Here is a 19,428-nt window from a genome sequence, read left to right as displayed (position 1 = left end):
GTAATAATAACTGTGAATGTGAATGGGATGAACTCTGCTATAAAACGGAAGCGAATTGCAGAGTGGATTAAAAACCAGAACCCTACAATATGCTGTTTACAAGAAACACATTTGAAGCAGAGAGATACACACAGAGTAAAGGTAAAAGGCTGGAGCAGAATATATTATGCCTCAGCTAAAGTCAAAAAGGCAGGGGTAGCAATCCTTATCTCAGACAAAGTGCAGGCAAAAATAGATCTCATTAAAAGAGATAAGGAAGGAAATTACATCTTACTTAAAGGTACTATAGATAATGAAGTAATATCAATATTGAATATGTATGTGCCAAGTGGTATAGCATCCAAGTTCTTAGAGGAGAAGTTAAATGAGTTACAAGAGGAATTAGATAGTAATACTATACTAGTGGGGGATCTGAATCTCCCCCTCTCAGAATTAGATAAATCTAGCCAAAAAATAAATAAGAAAAAAGTGAAAGAGGTGAATAGATTACTAGAAAAGTTAGACATGATAGATGTCTGGAGAAAATTGAATGGGGATAGAAAGGAATATACCTTTTTCTCAGCAGTACATGGCACATTTTCAAAAATTGACCATGTATTAGGGCACAAAAACATCATAGTCAAATGTAGAAAGGCAGAAATAGTAAATGCATCCTTTTCAGATCATGATGCAATAAAAATTACACGTAAGAAAGAGCCAGGGAAAAGTAGAATGAAAATCAATTGGAAACTAAATAATTTCATTCTAAAGAATGAATGGGCCAAACAAGAAATCATAGAAACAATCAATAACTTTATCCAAGAGAATGACAATAATGAGACAACATACCAAAATCTATGGGATGCAGCCAAAGCAATGCTTAGGGGAAAATTTCTAGCTCTAAATGCTTACATGAATAAGAAAGAGAAAGAGGAGATTAATGAATTGGGCATGCAACTTAAAAAGCTAGAAAAAGAACAAATTAGAAATCCCCAATTAGACACTAAATTAGAGATCCTGAAAATTAAAGGAGAAATCAATAAGATTGAAAGCCAAAAAACTATAGAATTAATCAATAAAACTAAGAGCTGGTTTTATGAAAAAACCAATAAAATAGATAAAATATTGGTTAATTTGATTAAAAAAAAGAAAGAAGAAAACCAAATTACCAGTATCAAAAATGAAAAGGGTGATGTTACCACCAATGAAGTGGAAATTAAAGCAATAATTAGGAAATATTTTGCCCAACTGTATGCCAATAAATTTGACAATCTAAATGAAATGGATGAATATTTACAAAAATACAAACTGCCCAGGTTAACTGAAGAGGAAATAAAATCCTTAAATAAACCCATATTAGAAAAAGAAATTGAACAAGCTATTAATGAACTCCCTAAGAAAAAATCCCCAGGGCCAGATGGGTTTACAGGTGAATTTTACCAAACATTTAAAGAACAATTAATTCCAATATTATACAAATTATTTGGAAAAATAGGTGAAGAAGGAGTTCTACCAAATTCGTTTTATGACACAAATATGGTGGTGATACCAAAACCAGGCAAAGCAAAAACAGAGAAAGAAAATTATAGACCAATTTCCCTAATGAATATTGATGCTAAAATCTTAAATAAGATATTTAGCAAGGAGATTACAGCAAGTGATCACCAGGATAATACACTATGACCAGGTGGGATTTATACCAGGAATGCAGGGCTGGTTCAACATTAGGAAAACTATTAACATAATCAACCACATCAATAAGAATACCAACCAAAATCATATGATTATCTCAATAGATGCAGAGAAAGCTTTTGACAAAGTACAGCACCCATTCCTAATAAAAACACTAGAGAGTTTAGGAATAGGGGGAGCTTTCCTTAGAATAATAAACAGTATCTACCTAAAGCCATCAGCAAGTATTATATGCAATGGAGATAAATTAGAGGCCTTCCCAATAAGATCAGGGGTGAAACAGGGATGTCCATTATCACCCCTATTATTTAATATTGTCCTAGAAATGTTAGCTTTAGCAATCAGAGAAGAGAAAGGAATTAAGGGAATTAGAATAGGCAAGGAGGAAACAAAACTATCACTCTTTGCAGATGATATGATGGTATACTTAAGGAATCCTCGAGAAACAAGTCAAAAATTACTTGAAATAATTAACAACTTTAGCAAAGTAGCAGGATATAAAATAAATCCACATAAATCATCAGCATTTCTATACATGACCAACAAAGTCCAGCAGCAAGAGATAGAAAGAGAAATTCCATTTAAAGTAACAGTATATAATATAAAATACTTGGGAGTCTACTTGCCAAGACAAACCCAGGAACTCTATGAACACAACTACCAAACACTCTTCACACAAACCAAATCAGATCTAAATAATTGGAAAGATATCAATTGCTCATGGATAGGCAGAGCTAATATAGTAAAAATGACAATACTGCCTAAATTAATTTACTTATTCAGTGCCATACCAATCAGGCTACCTAAAAATTATTTTATACAGCTAGAAAAAATAATAACAAAATTCATCTGGAAAAACAAAAAATCAAGAATATCCAGGGAAATAATGAAAAAAAATTCACAGGAAGGTGGGTTAGCGGTACCAAACCTGGAGCTCTACTATAAAGCGGCAGTCATCAAAACTATCTGGTACTGGCTAAAAAATAGAGTGGTAGATCAATGGAATAGGCTAGGCTCAGGAAATGCAGTAGTAAATGACACTAGTAATGTAGTGTTTGATAAACCCAAAGACCCCAGCTTCTGGGATAGGAACTCAGTATTTGACAAAAACTGCTGGGAAAACTGGAAGATAGTATGGCAGAAATTAGGCTTAGACCAACATCTTACACCTTATACTAAAATAAGGTCAAAATGGATACATGATTTAGACATAAGAGGTGATACCATAGGTAAATTAGGAGAGAAAGGAATAGTGTACCTATCAGATCTTTGGAAAGGAGAACAGTTTTTGACCAAACAAGAGATAGAGTATATTATAAAATGCAAAATGGATGATTTTGATTATATTAAATTTAAAAATTTTTGTACAAACAGAAGCAATGCATCCAAAATTGGAAGGGAGGCAGAAAGCTGGGAAACAATTTTTGAGGCCAGTGCTTCTGATAAAGGCCTCATCTCTAAAATATATAGGGAATTAAATCAAATTTATAAGAATCCAAGTCATTCCCCAATTGAGAAATGGTCAAAGGATATGAACAGGCAGTTTTCTGATGAAGAAACCAAAGCTATCTATTCCCATATGAAAAAATGCTCTAAATCTCTAATGATTAGAGAGATGCAAATTAAAACAACTCTGAGGTACCACCTGACACCTATCAGATTGGCTAAAATGACAAAAAAGGAAGAGAATAAATGTTGGAGAGGCTGTGGAAAAATTGGAACACTAATGCATTGTTGGTGGAGCTGTGAGCTGATCCAACCATTCTGGAGAGCAATTTGGAATTATGCCCAAAGGGCGATAAAGCTGTGCATTCCCTTTGACCCAGCAATCCCACTTTTAGGTCTTTTGCCCAAAGAAATCATGGAAGGGGGAAAGGGACCCACATGTACAAAAATATTTATAGCTGCTCTTTATGTGGTAGCAAGGAATTGGAAGTTGAGGGGGTGCCCATCAATTGGGGAATGGCTGGACAAGTTGTGGTATATGAATACAATGGAATACTATTGTGCTGTAAGAAATGATGAGCAGGAAGAGTTCAGAGAAACTTGGAGGGTCTTACGTGAGCTGATGATGAGTGAGATGAGCAGAACCAGAAGAACATTGTACACAGTATCATCAACATTGAGTGTTGACCTACTGTGATGGACTATATTCTTCTCACCAATGCAATGGTACAGAAGAGTTCCAGGGAACTCATGATAGAAGAGGATCTCCAAATCCAAGAAAAAAAAAAGAAAGAAAGAACTGTGGAGTATAGATGCTGATTGAACCATATTATTTCTTTTGTTTTGGGTGCTGTTGGTTTTTTTTTCTATTTTGAGGTTTTGCATCACTGCTCTGATTCTTTCTCTTGTAACAGGATTAATGCAGAAATAGGATTAATGTTATTATGTGTATATATGTGTGTGTGTGTATATATATATATATATGTATATGTATAGAGATATATAGATATAACCTATATCAGATTACCTGCTGTCTAGGGGAGGGGGGAGGGAGGGGAGGGAGGGAGAAAAATCTGAAATTGTAAAGCATGTATAAACAAAAGTTGAGAACTATCTTTACATGTAACGGAAAAAATAAAATATCTCATAAAAAAAACAAAACAAAACAAACAAACAAACAAAAAGCAAAGTTCAGTATTAAGTAGGTGGGAAATTTTCTTTTCATAAAGGAAACAGCACAATGGGGAAATAGAATCATGAGTATCCTACTTTGGGCCAGGCCAAAGTCATCCTCAAAACTTTTCTCAGGCACAAACATCCACCTCTAGCAATCCCAGAATTCAACATGTGCTATTTTCTACTACTGGTTTCGTGGCAATACAGACAACTATCCCTGTAATCAAAGCACGAAATAATAAAAATTATAGTCCCAGGAATTTTTATCTTAAATAACAAAATTTCACTAACTATAACTTAGGGCTTCAATATCTTTCCTAATGTTTTAAACATTTAAAAAACTCTTTTATTAATAAATTAAAACTATCCATATTCTGGGGCTTTAGACAAGTAGCAAATATCTGATAGTTTATTCATTGTTATGTTGAAGGTACATCTTTAAACCACCATATACACCTTCATAATAGCCAAGATTTTCAAATGAAAATTCACTATTATAGTAAACATTATTATCATCTTCATTATAGAAAAACATACCTCATCAAATATTTAACAGTTTTCAAATGACTTTTTATCACATCCTTTTAAAAGCCCAAATTAAATAATATAAGAGAATTTAGAAATATAATAACAATACAAATAAAACTATGTATTTAAAACATAAACCAAAACTTTAGATGACATCAACTGCATTTCTAAATCATCATGTATAAAAATCATTAATCTTACTAACTTTGGCATTTTAAAACCCCTTTTAGAGTTATCAGGAATGGAACAATTACCTTCAATTAAAGAAATGATAATATAGTTCTTAGCTTATGATGGTCACTGTGTTAAGCACTTCATAGTCTTTTTATCATTTTGATCTCAAAAGAACCCTGGGAGGTAGGTACCATTATTATTTTTCTCTATACAAATCAGGAAAATGGGGCAAACAGATAACTTGCTTGAGCAACTGAAATGTAATTCACATTTCCGTACATTTTTGCAGCATTTATTTTTCAATACCTGTATTTACGAATCTGATCTGAGATGAGAGGACATAGCAGAATAAGAGGGAGACAGTGTCTGATCAAAGTGATCTTTGGTTTAAACAACCTTTTTCTCTTTTCATGGTCAGAAATGTCAAGGAAGGGTTAACAAGCAGTTGCTGTAAAGTGCAAACCTTTTCTTATTTTTTTCTTTCTTCACTCTGGGATTGCTTCCAAACTAGCTACCTTCCTTCATTGCCCTAGAACAATGAAGTTATTGTAACGATTGGAATAACGCCACCTGCTGGATACTTACTGTAGAGGAGTTCTGCCCATGAAGGGAAGGTCTTTGAGGGCAAGACCAGGAGTCAGGAAGTGACGCGGGCTAGTGGGAGGAGGAAGGAAGAGACTGGCGCTCAGTCTCGCTCTCTTTCCTTTGGACGCTGGCGGAGAAGGGAGCTAGAAATGTGCTCTCCCTTTAATAGATAGGAATCTAGGCCTTTTTCTCTCTCTTTACCAAACTCTTATTCTCCTTAATAAATGCTTAAAAGTCTAACTCTTGCTAAAGCTTATAATTTATTGGCGACCACTCATTAGATATTTTAGACAGTTTAGCTAGAATTTTAACCCTTGACAGATGGCTGACCACGAAGAGGAAAGCTAAACCTCAGTCTTCTGATCTTCTGGTTGGGTAAGAAATTTCCCCTACCCTTTAAACTGCTAAGTACTGGTGTACTGGCTGTGTTTTCCTTTAAATTTTTTCAAATGGACCTTTTAAACTCCCTAATTACCCTATTTTTGATTTTAGTCTGTTTAACCAGACAAATGGGAGATAAGATCATGTTAATGCTTTGTTTTTGTGGATTTTCTATTTTTCTTTTTATTTTTGTTAAAAGAGCCAGCAACTTACTCACACAAGGAAATATCTCTCCCTCTCCCAACCATGCTTTTTCAGAGAAACCTGAAGAGATTCCCGCAGCTTTTCCCAGTTCTAACAGTAATTGTTGCTTTAATTTTGCATGCCTGGAGGCAATGACCCACCCTCTAGAAGCTTTTAATCCCCTAGCACCTGGAGGCAAAGTGGGGGAAGAGGAATCCAGGCCTGAGTTCAAAATCAAGTCTGATTCAAATTGCTCTGGTCCCTCCCCTCCTCTCCAGACCCCACCCTCTACTCCTCCTGTGGCCAAGCCCATAGCTTCCCCTGCCTGGGAAGTCCAGAGATCTGGTGCACATGCTCAACTTTTTCTACCTGCATTTGCAGCTTCAGGCTCAGCCCTTCCCCGCCCTGGCTGTGCTTTTGAGACAATCTTAGAAAACTCTTTAAATTCCAGATATGCTCGTTTTGTTCATAATTTTGCTAACCTGCTTTTGTCTTTCATTAGTAATCTTATAAAGCATTTGTATGGTGAAAAGACTGACAGACAATATAGAGGGGTTAAAGAAGAAAAACTTAAGCTGAATAAGAATGACAATCATCAACATAGTTCAAGACTCTGCTTTTGCCATGGAAGGGTATATATTTTACAGAAATGTAGAAGTAAGCAGCAAGGTATTGATATGAGTATTGGGGATTTTAGATATCGGAATCAAGAGTGTTCTGAATTCACTCAGATTATTAATGTCAGTTCAGAGGTTACATAGGATTTCTATGCTATTACATATACATTTTGGAATTAATGGTATAGGTTTATTTTCATAGAGATTTTAATGCTTTTGAGATTGTGTCTTATACTTAGTTTCTAAAACAAGGAGAATATTTGTAAAAGCTTTTTATAGTCATGCGATCAAGTTTATATTTTGTAATACTCTTATTAATATTAGGTTCATATTCATTTAGATTTCCCTAGTTTGAATTTCATTGTCTTTTATTATTCCACGTGTATTTTCTTCTATTCATTCATCTATCTAATTTTGAAACATGGTTTTGATTTCATAATACAATGTTAATTCTAGGAGTATTGTGCTCCCATATTCTGAGTTATTTGTTTTTGCTATTTTTTCTCAACTGATTATTTGATCAAACTCTTTAAAGCATTTCCCTGGCAAATTGTTTGCCATGGCAAGTGTAAATTGATTCTAGAAGTATTATTTTTGATAAGCATATTCCAAAAAAAAAAAAAGAGAGAGGGGAACATTTGTAAAAGTTCTTTTTTCAAAAAAAAAAGTTTTCATTGAGATTGTGTTGTGTTTTAACTTCTATTTAAATATGTTCTGATTTTTCACAAAAGTAATAGTATACTAAGTAAAAAAAAGGGGTATTATTTGAAATTGTTGCATAATTATATATTATATTCTCAGTCAAGATGTATTCACATTTTTTGCAATCATTTATTATCCTCAATTTTAAATCCATATGAAACTTGGATTATGGGAACTTATCATTTAAGACATTAATTGCCTTTATTCTGAGTTATCAGATGCCAGTTGGCCAAGATGCCATCCAATCACAAGAGGAATACATGCAAAGAGCAGACACTGAACTGTTACATGAGGGGAGACATGCACGAAGTTAAGGTATGGCCGAGGGAACGGCTTTTGACAAATGTTGAGGTTGGATTCTCTTGGTTTAATATTTTATTTTATTTTTCCCCACAATATTGTACAGATGGCTGGAAGTATTGATCCCACCCATCTCACTTCTACACCTGGCTTCTATGCTCCCTCCTATATGCCTGATGCCATGGACATCTCAATCGCATGCATCTGATTAAGTCTGACTCAGTTTCCTCCAATATGTTCGGTGGCATGGACATATATTCCATCCACCTATTTTAAGCCTGGCATACTGTATGGGCAGTACATATTGCTCAAGTGTGGGAATGCTCATATCCCATCATTTCTCTGTTCTTTTATGGTAACCCCCATAATTATCTCAGGTGTCATGATAAATACAGTGTTGAATTTGGCCTTGACACCTGTTACCAATTATATTAGATTTTTAAATTTCTCATAATGGCATGAGGATAATTAGGCAGATGATGCAAAAAGTGATGAAACAAAGATAAAAAATTATTTTTAATAATTAATATCACAGCAATTGTCTTCTCAATTACCCTCCATAAGGGGGGGACTATAGTAATATTATAATTTTAAAGAATGGTTCAATTTTTGTTTTATTATATGTTTCATGTGTAACAACTAAGATTCTGAATTCCCTTAGACATGTTTTTGAGAACTTTCATTGTTTGATTTGATTATTGACAAAGCTATTTTAAAGTTGTGTTAAGCTCAATTTTGTAGGAAATTTTCCTGGCTGATTACCAGCATCCACACATCAACCCCTGAAGAGACTTCCATTCTACGACTACACCTAGAGGACATCTGAGAAAAGACTTTCAGAGACTTTAAATGAACAGTTTTGATTTGTTGTTTTTGTTGTTTTTTTTCTCTTTCTGTTATAATATACACCATCTGTAACATGTATTCTCTGCAGAGGCCCTCCCTTTGCAAGACTAATGTCAAAGCGTCGGTTCATGAGGACAAAAAAAAAAAATCGCCCCTCTGGACAAAACTTTCCTCTCTTCCTTTTCTATATTGTCGTTCACATATTATTAGTTAGCAATAGTTATTGTATTCTTTTTACTGTTCCGTCAAGGAAACATTTTGTTTCTTGAGGAACAACAGGGGGGACTGTAACGATTGGAATAACGCCACCTGCTGGATACTTACTGTAGAGGAGTTCTGCCCATGAAGGGAAGGTCTTTGAGGGCAAGACCAGGAGTCAGGAAGTGACGCGGGCTAGTGGGAGGAGGAAGGAAGAGACTGGCGCTCAGTCTCGCTCTCTTTCCTTTGGACGCTGGCGGAGAAGGGAGCTAGAAATGTGCTCTCCCTTTAATAGATAGGAATCTAGGCCTTTTTCTCTCTCTTTACCAAACTCTTATTCTCCTTAATAAATGCTTAAAAGTCTAACTCTTGCTAAAGCTTATAATTTATTGGCGACCACTCATTAGATATTTTAGACAGTTTAGCTAGAATTTTAACCCTTGACATTATCAATCTTCAGGTGAACTGCCATCTACTTTTAACTTTTATAAAATTTAATCCTTATTTTTCCTTAAAACAATTCTGTAGAATGGTACCCCAAAACTAACTAAGATATTTCAGAAGGGATGGAGTTCCTAAAATTACCCCAAATTCTAGGAATTTTCCCCAGGCAACCTTAAAATTATTAATCTTCAAACTCTTTAATGATTAAACCCCAAACCTCCAGAATTTGTGAAGATGTTTTTAGCAGTTCTACAAACTTTGATTAGCTGACTTTATTTCTGTAATTCCAACTTGGTCAAGGGTGAAATGACAGAAAAAAGTGTTTTTCAGGTTTTTTAACTTTTCTTATAATCTAACTTTCTTTTTTTGTTTGTTTTTTGTTTTGGTGAGGCAATTGGGGTTAACTGACTTGCCCAGGGTCACACAGCTAGTAAGTGTCAAGGGTCTGAGGCCAGATTTGAACTCAAGTCCTCCTGAATCCAAGGCTGGTGCTCTATCCACTGCACCACCTAGCTGCCCCAACTTTTCTTATAATCTCATCTTTCTCAGAAAGCCTAAAGTGGGAGTTAGTCCTGCATATTGGGACAATTGCTTCAAATATGAAAGTTCATTAATCTTTTCCAGTGTCCTAAACTTTTTAGCTACAGTCCTTGGAAGTTTTTCTGGCTAGCTGCATTTTAAATCTGTCAAGGTAAAAAAATCTACTAACAACACAAACAGAAAAGAGACATTTTACATTTTACAAAGACACAAACAAAATGACAAGACAGATACAAACAGACACAAAGAACACAATTTCACATAAAGCCACCCCTTAAACACTACTTATGTAAAAACCAAATTGGGCCAAAATTCTAACAAGGAGTGCAATTGTAATTCTAATTTCAACTGGTTCAACAGAGGCACACAGTTTGCAAATTTTAGCAGAGGCACGAAGAAAAAAAAATCAGAGGTACACAGAGAAGTCTATTAAGAGAGGTGTGCTAGTTAAGAAAAGGTATCCTTACCAGAGTGACCCAAGATGAATCACCAAGAGACCTCAGAGTAGATTGGAACAAAAAAAGACTCCATGGACTCTCCAGACAAGGAGGAACTGGACTCCAGAAAAATCTCTAGTGACACCTGATCCACTCCTGCTGATTCTGGAAAATTCACCTGGCCCAGTTCCACATCCAATTCCACTTTTTTTTTTTAATGTATGAGGTATTTTATTTTTTCCATTACATGTAAAGATAGTTCTCAACTTTTGTTTATACATGCTTTACAATTTCAGATTTTTCTCCCTCCCACCCCTCCTCCCCCCTCCCTTAGACAGCAGGTAATCTGATATAGGTTATATCTATATATCTCCATACATATACATATATATATATATATATATATATATACACACACACATATATATACACATAATAACATTAATCCTATTTCTGCATTAATCCTGTTACAAGAGAAAGAATCAGAGCAGTGATGCAAAACCTCAAAATAGAAAAAAAAACCAACAGCACCCAAAACAAAAGAAATAATATGGTTCAATCAGCATCTATACTCCACAGTTCTTTCTTTCTTTTTTTTTCTTGGATTTGGAGATCCTCTTCTATCATGAGTTCCCTGGAACTCTTCTGTACCATTGCATTGGTGAGAAGAATATAGTCCATCACAGTAGGTCAACGCTCAATGTTGATGATACTGTGTACAATGTTCTTCTGGTTCTGCTCATCTCACTCATCATCAGCTCATGCAAGACCCTCCAGGTTTCTCTGAACTCTTCCTGCTCATCATTTCTTACAGCACAATAGTATTCCATTGTATTCATATACCACAACTTGTCCAGCCATTCCCCAATTGATGGGCACCCCCTCAACTTCCAATTCCTTGCTACCACGTAAAGAGCAGCTATAAATATTTTTGTACATGTGGGTCCCTTTCCCCCTTCCATGATTTCTTTGGGCAAAAGACCTAAAAGTGGGATTGCTGGGTCAAAGGGTATGCACAGCTTTATCGCCCTTTGGGCATACCAATTCCAGTTCTAACAACATTAATGTCACTGGACCAGAACCATCCTCTAACCCATGAATGACTGGAGCTGAACAGAGCAGACTAGAGACAGGTGAATCAAGAATTGAACAGAAGTTTTATTTTCAGAGTGAGGGAAATGGCTTGAAAGCAAAGACACATTTGCTGGGACCCCACCCCCTAGTGGGGAGGCCCAAGGCAATGTGAGGATATCTCAATACTTATGCTACACAGAGCTGTAGCCTTGACAATGAAGGTAACAGAAAGAATATGACAAGTTTGATTCATTACAGGACTTTATGAGTTTTTCCAGTGCTTATCCAGTTCAGAGAACACCTGGTGAATTATGTGATTTTGCCAGAGGGTGAGATCATCTAGGGGGTGGATGCAAAGGATTGTTGTTTTGCAATCTCAGGGCATAGCTTGCTTGCTGGGCCTTAACTCTGGAAAACAGAGGGTCTCCTAATATTCTGTCAACTAATACAGGCTCCATCCCTGCTTCCCCATGCCCTCCCTCTAAGAATTTTGTTTATCTTCCCTTGGTCTCCCTCTCTTGAGTGTTTTTCCCCTTCCTCCATGTTCATCCAGGTAGCAAAGTGGTACAGTAAATAGAATGAAGGACATAAAATCAGGAAGATCTGAGTTCAAATCTAGCCTTATGCATTTGTGTTACCCTAGACAAGTTATTTAACTTCTGTATGCCTGCTTTCTCATCTGGAAAATGAGGGAAATAATAGCACCTACCCTCTCAGGGTTGTTATGAGGATAAAATGAGTTAATATATACAAAGCACTTTGCAAACCATAAAGCACTATATAAACTATAGCTAATATATAAATTTTTCTCTTGTTTTGATTGGTTCCAGAGGGTAAAATTGGGAGTAATGGTTGGAAGTAGCAAAGAGGAAAACTTAAGCTGAAAGCAAAATTAGCACTATTAAAAGTCAGGGTTGGGGGCAGGTAGGTGGTGCAGTGGATAAAGCACCAGCCCTGGAGTCAAGAGGACCTGAGTTCAAATCCAGCCTCAGACCCTTGACACTAGCTGTATGACCCTGGGCAAGTCATTTAACCTTCATTGCCCCACCAAAAAAAAAAAAGTCGGGGGGGGGGTGGTGTGTGAGAAAACAACCATTTATTTATTAAGCCTCTACTATGTGCCAGGAACTGTGCTAAGCACTTTAAAAATATAATTTCATTTAATCCTCACAATAACCCTGTGAAGTAAGTACTATCCCCCATTTTACAGTTGAGGAAATTGAGGCAAGCAAGAGGTAAATAACTTGACCAGAGTCACACAGCTAGAAAATGTTTGAGACTAGATTTAAACTCAGGTCTTCCTGACTCTAGGCCCAGGGTTCTATGCACTGCTCCACCTAGCTGCCTAGAAAGGTAGAATGGATTGCCTCAGCAGGCAATGGGTTCCCTTTCAGTGAAGGTTTTCACATAGAAGTTAAATGATCTCTTTCTAAGTATGTGTGTTTTATAGGTTATTCTTGTTTAGGAACCATTTGGACTAGAATCCAGTGAGGCACAATGCTATGAGAGGAGAGGCCTTAGGTCCTTCCCATGTGGCCCCATTAAAAAAATGGGCCCTGTGGTCCTTTGATATTCTATGATTCAAGGCCTAGGTCAGGTTCCATGTCTTGAAGTCTTGCCTAATATGTAGTGACTATGGTCTGACTTACTCTATCAGAGTGTGAACTATATTTCTCTATAGCTGTAAGTGATAGCTACAAATGTCCCTCAGTGTCATGGGTGTATCCTGAGGGTTTTCAAGTGTCTCACCTCAAATGCCATTATCTCAAGCCCCAGATGACTGCGTTCCCTTCACAGTTAAGTTCCAGTAACTGACTAGACATCAATGCCACTTAAATATATGTAGTTGGATATAAGTCCACATCCAGGGGCATCTAGGTAGTGTAGTGGATAGAACATTGGGCCTGGAGTTAGGAAGACCTGAGGTCAAATCTGCCCTCAGAGACTTGCTAGCTGTGTGACCCTGGGCAAGTCACTTAACCCTGTTTACCTGAGTTTCCTCATTTGTAAAATGATCTGGAGAAAGTACTGGCAACCACTCCAGTACCTTTGCCAAGAAAACCCCAAATGGGGCCATGGAGAGCTGGACATGACTTAAATGATCAAACAAAAACAAGTCCATATCCTTTCTTTTCCAGAATATTATATTCCAACTCATCCCCTTCATTATAGTAGTGGCTGATAACTAGTGGGGGATCCTGACTATGGCTTCTTGGTAATTTATTTCTTTCTTCCTGGCTTATTGCAGCATTTTTTCTTTGAAATAAGAAGCTGTGAAAAAAAGAAACAAAAACAAAAAAGGGGGCAGCTAGGTGTTAAGGGCTAAAATTCTAGCTAAACTGTCTAAAATATCTAATGAGTGGTCGCCAATAAATTATAAGCTTTAGCAAGAGTTAGACTTTTAAGCATTTATTAAGGAGAATAAGAGTTTGGTAAAGAGAGAAGAAAAGGCCTAGATTCCTATCTATTAAAGGGAGAGCACATTTCTAGCTCCACTCTCCACCAGAGTCCAAAGGAAAGAGCATGAGAGCGAGCACCAGTCTCTTCCTTCCTCCTCCCACTAGCTCGTGTCACTTCCTGATGCCAAAGAAAAGACTCCTGTTCTTGCCCTCAAAAACCTTCGCTTCATGGGCGGAACTCTTCTACAGTAAGTCTCCAGCAGGTGGCGTCATTCCAATCGTTACATAGGTGTCTCAGTGGATAAAGCACCAGGCTTGCATTCAGGAGTACCTGAGTTCAAATCCGGCCTCAAACACTTGATACTTACTAGCTATGTGACCCTGGGCAAGTCACTTAACCCTCATTGCCCCACAAAAAAAAAGGAAGGAAGGAAGGAAGGAAGGAAGGAAGGAAGGAAGGAAGGAAGGAAAGAAGGAAGGAAGGAAGGAAGGAAGGAAGGAAGGAAGGAAGGAAGGAAGGAAGGAAGGAAGGAAGGAAGGAAGGAAGGAAGGAAGGAAGGAAGGAAGGAAGGAAGGAAGGTAGGAGAGAGCTGTGGATTTGGCTATGATATTTCTGAAAGTTCATTTGGGAATTTCTTTTAGGAGTTGAGCAGTAGATTCTTTCTATTTCCACTTTGTTTTCTGATTTCTGATCAGTGGTGATGATTTCTGATGAGTGGTGGTCAATTTTCTTTTAAGTTTTCTTTAAATAGGATATCTAGGCTTTTCTTTTTAGTAATAGGGTTCAGATAGTCCAGTGATTCTTAAATTTTCTCCCTTAATCTATTCTCCAAGTCAGTTGTTTTTCTATATGATAACCTTATATTTTCTTCTAATTTTTTGGCATTTTGACTTTGTTTTAATATTTCTTGTGGCCCCATGAAGTCACTGGCTTCTATTTGGTCCATTCTAGTTTTGAGGGAATATGTCACTTGGACAGGTTTCGTACCTCTTGTGCCAAGCTGTTAATTCCCTTTCCAATTTTTTTTCCATGGCTCCCATTTCTTTTCCTTTCCCTGCCCCCAAGTTCTTTTATTCCAGAGTGCCCAGAATGGATCCAATACTTCTTTTTGCCCTGGTTCTCATCTCTTCCTGGGTGCTGGATTTCTCTAAACTAAGTATGCTCCTTGTCCCACCCTGCCTCCAGTGTCCTAAGACCTCTTTATCTATCTCCCTATGCCAAGTTGGGTTAGATAAAGAACACACTGTGATTTTTTTTTCCCTGGATTTATTCATTAGAATTTGTTCTGGAACATTTTCTGGATCTGTTAGGAGGAGTCTATGAAGAAGAGCTCATGACACTACTTCCTATCACTCTGCAATGGACAAAGCATTAGGCCTAGGAAGACCTGAGATCAAATCCAGCTCAGATAGTTATTAGCTGTGTGAGCCTGGACAATTCACTTAATGAGTGTGTGCTTCAGTTTCCTCAACTGTAAAATGGGGATAATAATAGCACTTAACCTCACAGGCTTGTTATGAGGATCAAATGAGATATCTCCCTTTTTTCTTTTTTTTTTTAAATTTATTTGGTATCTTCTTTTCCCCAATTACATGTAAAAAGCACTTTAGCATTCATTTTTAAACTTTGAGTTCCAATTTCTCTCCTTTCCTTCTCCCCTCCTTCCCACTGAGAAGGCAAGTAATTCGATATAGGTTATACATGCAAAACATTTCCATTAGTGATATTGTGAAAGAAAACATAGACAAAAATAAAAGTCAAGAAAAATAAAGTTTTTAAAAAGTACATTTCAGGGACAGCTAGGTGGCACAGTAGATAAAGCACCGGCCCTGCATTCAGGAGGACCTGAGTTCAAATCCAGCCTCAAACACTTGACACTTACTATGTGTCCCTGGGCAAGTCATTTAACCCTCATTGTCCCACAAAAAAATTAAATTAAAATAAAGTACATTTCAATCTGTATTCAGATACTATTAGTTCTTTCTCTGGGGATGGATCACATTTTTCATCATAAGTCTTTCAGAGTTGTTTTGGATCATTGTATTCCTGAGAATAGCTAAGTTATTCACAGTTAATCATTTTGCAATACTGTTGTTACTTTAAACACAGTATATTTCACTCATGTAAGTCTTTGTAGGTTTTTTTAAGAGCATCCTGCTCATCATTTTTTATAGCGCAATAATATTCCATCATAATAACATACTATAATTTGTTCACCCATTACCCAATTGATGGGCATCCTCTCAATTTATATTTCTTTGCCACCAGAAAAGAGCTGCTATAAATATTTTTATACATATAGGTCCTTTCTCTATATAATTATACTATATTATAATTAATATAATATAATATTGTGGTAAGAAGTGAAAGCTTTTAACAAGTTGGTTAGGATAACTGAAAGACGCCAGTTTTTGAAGGACCACCCTTTCAGGGAGGAGACCGTGACAAACCGCCAGTGTGTCTGCTAAGCACTCCACTTCTGGGGTGAAAGCTTAAAAGGCAAGGAGAGAATGGAAGTAAGGTCTTTCCACCACCCCCCCCTCCTCGCCCGCTGGCTGGCTCTGCACACAGAGATGCTGACTCAGGTTCGACTCAGCCTGATCCTCCGTAACAGCATGTGCTTGACATGGTTCTCAGCCTCAGAGGTGGCCTTGGGGTTTTGGTGAATTCTATACTGGTTTTTGGTGAGTTCTATACGGAATATAGACTAAGCTTAGATCTAAGCCTATTTGTTTGTATTTCTACTTTCCTATCTCTCTAATCAACATCACCTTGTAATTCCCAAACAATAAAAGACCTAACTAAAGATCAGAGGCTTCTTTCACTTACTGGTCTGGGAGATAAATAAGGGAAAGGTTAAAGGGGAGTTTAATGCTCTTGTATCCAATTTTAAATCTCACAATATGTAATCATGTTGTTAAAAGAATATATTATATAATTCAATATGATTATAATTATGTAATATTTAATATAATTATATTATAATCTTTATACATTATACATAATTTTATATATATACACATATATTTATAGTGGTATATTTGTGTGTGTATTTTTTTATTTTTCCCAGGATAGGGATTTTTAACTAAGGATGTACTGAAAGATGTATAACAAACCACTCTAGAACACAAAACAAAATAAAACAAAAAATGTACCCACAACACACTAAGTTTAATCTGCATTATTAAAATTTTCTCCATCATTTTCTTAAGTTTAGAAAATAAACAAAACAATAAATCAAGCCTAGATTTGTAACATTTGATCATTTCCAAGGTATAAATGCTCACACTGAAAATTTAATAGTTGGCTGTCTTCAGCATACCCCTAAACCTTAACCCAGGGTATAAGTATGGATAGGTTTTTTTTTTTCAGGAGATCTGTGAACTGGGGTGGGAAAAAATTGCATCTTTATATTTTACTATCTTCTAACTGAAATTTAGCTTTTTCTTAAATTATTTACCAATACTTTGAGAAAGGGTCAGCAGAGTGTCAAAGAGGTCCCTCACACTCAATGATTAAGAACTGCCATCCTGCTAGAATATGAGTTCCTGAAAGCAAAATGTGTTTCGTTTTTGTTTTTATTCTCCCAGGACCTAGAATTGGGCTTGGCATATAGTTATTGCTTAATACATGCCCATTGGATTAAACTGAATTGAATTGAAATTAAATGGATCAAAAAGGATGAAGCAACTTCACTATTAAGCCATGTTTTGCAGAGCACCAGAAGATGAAAAGAGTGTGAGAGAAAGAGATCTAGGATGAATGGCAGTTTGTTAACAGAGGCCATTCCAGAGGGAAGAACTAAAGAGAATGCCAGAGTAGAATAGCAACTAAAGAGAGGTAGGGCTAACATGGATAGGGATGAATGGACTGGGAGAAGTAGAAGGAAACTAGGTTTTCAATTTAGCAAACAGAAAAGCTCAATCACAGGGATTCAGGAAGATGAATCTAGCAATATGCTAATCAGACAGGGGAAGTACCAGCTATGATAGTGGAGTCTGTGGTCTAAAAGGTCTCCAAGATTTGAAATAGAAATCTGGTTTAAAGATGTCTCTGTCAATGGAATCCTCTCAGTGTATTAGAGCAGGGGACCAGAGGGTTGATGGGAATGCAGCCAGGAAAGTTACCATTTCTACAGTTTCCATAGTTGGACGGTGCCTCTTTGATGAAATGGAGCAGAGTCCAAGAGGGCTTCTAATAATGGTAGCCAGGAAGTGTTGAAAGAGGCCTATGATCACAAGCAGTTTGAGGAAGAGGCATCCATTTCAGTCTTCTGTCCATTCCTTACACAGTCCTCCACAGTCTCATTATCTTCATTGGTCTGTGGTTCGCTTGAGGTGATTACCCTCCCAAATGGTACAAATTCCAATTCATCTACATCATCTCCCCTTAAACAATTCTTCTTGTCCATGACCTCCCATAAATTCTCCACAGGATATTCACTAACATACTAGGGCCCTTTCTCTAGATAGCTCAACATTACATGAATTCTAAAGGAATATGTGGGATATCCACTGGTTATACCTCACTCTTGATATATGACTATTCTAAAACCTCTTTCAATTCATAGAAGCAGCTGGTGGATAGAAATCTGGGCCTGGAGTCAGGAAGATGGAGTTTACATTTCAGTCTTAGACATTTTCTTGTTATGTGACCTTAGGCAAGTTTTAATTTCTACTTGTCTCAGCTTTCTCATCTATAAAATGGAGATAAAAATATCACCTTATCCCTAAGATTGTTGTGAGGATAAAATGAAATAATATTTGTAAAGTACATTACAAATCTTAAAGCACCGTCAATGGTAACAGTAATTTTTGTAAAGTTACTTGAAACTTATTATGTGACTTTGGGTATCCCATTTATCATTGGTAATCTGCTACAGCATGCACACTGTGAGAATTGGAATAGCACCCCCTTCTGGGAAAGAAATTGTAGGGATGCTCCGCTATGAAGAGAGAGCATGTGATTTAGTCATGAAGACTTTCTATTTTTGTTTGTTTGGTTGGTTTTTGTGGGGCAACAAGGACTAAGTGACTTGCCCAGCATCACACAGCTAGTGTCAAGTGTCTGAGGCTAGATTTGAACTCAGGTCCTCCTGAATCCAAGGCTGGCGCTTTATCCACTGTACCACCTAGCTGCCCTACGAGCATGTGATTTAGAAGCCATGTGACTTTAGCATCTGGCAGTTGGCCAGCATCCTGAAGCTGCCTGTCATCCAGAACTTGCATCTGTAGAGCCTCCTGTTGGTTCTGTCAATCAGGGCTGCCAACCAATTAGCTTGGAATTGTGTGTGTGTGTGTGTGTGTGTGTGTGTGTGTGTGTGTGTGTGTGGACAGCCCTGTTTCCTGTTTCACAAGAGGTTCTGAGAGGAGGAAGGAGCGAGCAAGTTCCCATTTGCCCCAGACCTCAGTTTGGCTGGAGCAGAAATGCTGGCTCCCTTAGATAGATAGATGAAGGCATCTGGCCTCTATCTCTCTGATCACTAGATTCTAATGCACCTTAATAAATGCTTGAGTCTAAACTCTTGCTAAAGCTTCTAATTTAAGGCCACCACTCATTAGATTTTAGGCATTCTAGCTAGAATTTTACCCCCTTACAGCACAAACATCATGTCCCTCATGTGTAGTACCATCACTTCTGCCTCTTGACCACCAGTAACCTAGACTTTGCCTGCCCCCACTCCCTGAGTCCCTTTTCTGTAGTAGGCCAGCTTTTCCCTTATCTTA

The sequence above is a fragment of the Dromiciops gliroides genome, chromosome 1 (assembly GCF_019393635.1).
Source record: "Dromiciops gliroides isolate mDroGli1 chromosome 1, mDroGli1.pri, whole genome shotgun sequence".
Classification (NCBI taxonomy): domain Eukaryota; kingdom Metazoa; phylum Chordata; class Mammalia; order Microbiotheria; family Microbiotheriidae; genus Dromiciops; species Dromiciops gliroides.
Note: the sequence above shows the minus strand (reverse complement) of the source record.